Source organism: Orycteropus afer, unplaced genomic scaffold (assembly GCF_000298275.1).
Source record: "Orycteropus afer afer isolate SDZICR_OR568_19922 unplaced genomic scaffold, OryAfe1.0 scaffold00290, whole genome shotgun sequence".
NCBI lineage: Eukaryota > Metazoa > Chordata > Mammalia > Tubulidentata > Orycteropodidae > Orycteropus > Orycteropus afer.
The window spans coordinates 3,061,150-3,064,235 of NW_006921877.1; positions in this window are offsets into that span (position 1 = coordinate 3,061,150).

The following is a 3,086-nucleotide window of genomic DNA, read 5'->3' on the forward strand; positions in this document are numbered from 1 at the left end:
TTTTTTTGTAGCTACATTAAAAAAAGCAAATGGAGATAGGTGAAATTAATTTTAATAATATATGTTATTTAACCCAATACTTCTAAAATATTCTTATATCAACATGTAAGCAACACCAAAATTATTACTTAATGGTTTTACTGTTGTTGTTGAGAATACACAGTAGTACAGATACCAGTTCCACAGTTTCTCCATGCACAATTCAGTGGCACCAATGACCTCCTTCGAGTCATGTAACCTTCTCACCCTCCTTTTCCTAATGGTTCCTCATTAACATAGACTCACTGCCCCCTGAGTTTCCTATCTAATTTTTCCAGTTGCTGTTTTCAATCTGATCCTATATAGATAGCTCTTTAATGGAGCACAATGCGCAAGGCAGACATTCTTTATTAATTAAGCTAAACTACTGTTTGGTTTAAAGACTTCAGGGGATATGCATGGTTTAAGATTTAAAGATTATTTCAGGTCAATAGTTTTGAGGGTTCATTCAACCTCAATGGCTCCAGAAATGCTGAATTCCATGAAAATTTGAAATTCTCTATTGCATTTCCCCCCTTTTGATCAGGATTATTCTATAGTATATTTGATGGAAATGTTCAGTAATGACAACCAGGCACCATCCAGTTCTTCTGGTCTTGTGACAAAGGAGGCAGTTATTCACGGAGGCAATTAGCTAAGCATTCCATTTCCTCCTCCTCTTCCTGACTCTCCTTCTTCCTGTTGCCCCAAGTGAATAGAGATGAACTGTTGTCCTTTGAATGGCTGCTTGCAAGGTTTTAAGACTCCAGGCATTTCTCAATGAGCTAGGAGGTAGAACAGAAGCACTAAACAAGGTGTGAGGCCAATTAACTGGGATGTTCCATGATATCATAACCCTAACCTCCAAATCAAGAAACCAAATCCATGAGGTATGTGGTTGTATATAAGCAGCCTCAGCCGCTACTCATTTCTTTTTCTTTGTTGCTGTTGTTATTGTTGTTAGAATAGTGTGGTAGTTAAGGTTGTATGTCAACTTGGTTGAGCCTGGTTTTGAGTGGCTGGGCAGTTGGATGTAATTATTTCCCATGATGAGACTGGTAATCATCTCCATGGTGGAATGTATCGTGAGTACCTGAGTAGCTGCCTTAGGGATGTGGTCTGCTTCCAGTATATAAGGAGAAGCCTTGAGAAAGATCTAGGACCTTTCTTCAACCCTGCGAGTCTTCATCTCAATGGCCTGCCATGTTGTCTGTCCATCTTGAGACTGTTAATCGACTTGAATTAGTGGCCTGCCTTATGCCTGATAATTTTGGGATTGTTCCATTTTACTTGTCAACCTTGGGTTTGCCAGCCTCGGCAGCCAGCAGCTGTCTGAGTTAAGAGAAGCCTCCAGCTTCAGTGGGCTGGGAGCAAGAGGCAGCACTGAAGCCCAAGGTCGAGGGACCTTCATCCAGTCCCTCGAGTTGGCACTTTGAACTCGGACTTGTAGCCTCCAAAACTGTAAGAGAATAAATCCTCTTTTGTTAAAGCCACCCGTTTGTGGTATTTTCTATTAGATGGCACTAGAGAATAAAAACAAATATCAGACAACATTTGTCAATTCAGTTTTTTCACAGGTGTACAATTTCTTGATATCAATTACATAAATTAGCAGTGTAAACCTTACAATTAATCAATGCAAATTAATTACACAGAAACTCAGTGTTCCGTAAGCAATAACCTTCCCCTCTGCCCCGCCCCCTGCCCCTGGTAACCACTAATAAACTTTGCTTTCCCTGTCCTTGTCTTTTTACTTAAGTGAGGTCATACAATATTTGTCCTTTTGTGATTGAACGCAAAAATTATTAATGAGATAGCTTACATTTTCTTTTTCCTTCTAAGTCTTAGAAATCCAATGTGCAATTTATACACTTATAGCACATCTCAGTTCAGACCAGCCACACTTTATATGTTCAATGGCCTTATGTGGCTGGTGGGCTACTCTACTGGACAGTGTGACCAACTTCTAAGCTGCAAAGTCATTGGAATAACTGTTCAAAAAAGAATGACAACAAATGGCTTTTCTATTTTTTTTTCTTTTTTAATGACTTATCAAAATTTTTGTTGTTGAGAATATGTACAGCAGAACACACCTCAAATTAACAATTTTTCCATGCACAAATCAGTGACGTCGATGACCTTCTTTGAGTTGTGCAACTATTCTCACCCTCCTTTTGCAAGGTGTTCCTCCTGGCTTTTCTAATTTTAATACAGGCAATCTTGGAAATTTTCCAGACCACCACAAAAATGTGAATAGCTCAATAAAGCAAGTCACACGATTTTTTTGGTTTCCCAATGCATGTAAAAGTTATGTTTACATTGTACTGTAGCCTATTAAAGGAGCTCTGGTGGCATAGTGGATATGGCATTTGGCTGCTAACTAGAAAGTCAGTGGTTTAAACCCACCAGCTGCTCTGCAGGAGGAAGATGAGGCAATCTACTTCTGAAAAGATTTACAGCCTCAGAAATCCAATGGAGGTCATTATGTGCTGGAATTGACTCAATGGCAGTATTTTGTGTGTGTGTGTGTGTTGGAGGTAGGCTCTGGTGGTACAATGCTTACGGCATTTTTCGGCTAACCAAAAGGTTGGTGGTTTGAACCCACCAGCTGCTCTGTAGGAGAATGATGAGGCAGTCTGCTTCCAGATTTACAGCCTTGGAAACCCTATGGGGCAGTTCTACTCGGTCCTAAACAGCCAGTATGAGTCGTAATCAACTCAAGTGAGTTTTTGGTTTGGTAGTCTATTAAGTGTGCAATAGCCTTATGAAAAAGTTGGGAATATTGTGAGAATTACCAAAATGTGACACAGAGACACGAAGTGAGCACATCTTATTGGACAAATGGCACCACTACACTTGCTCCTGAGTTGCCACACAACCTTCAATTAGTAAAAAAATGCACTATCTGCAAAGAGAAATGAAGCAAAACCCAATAAAACAAGGTATGCCCGCACTTTCAAAGAGCATTTGTACACCAATGCCAATCATTCAGAAAGGGATCAAAATTGGAGATCCTGGATAGAGTGGGAGAAAAAATAAGGAACAAAATGAAAAAAAGAAAAAAAAAA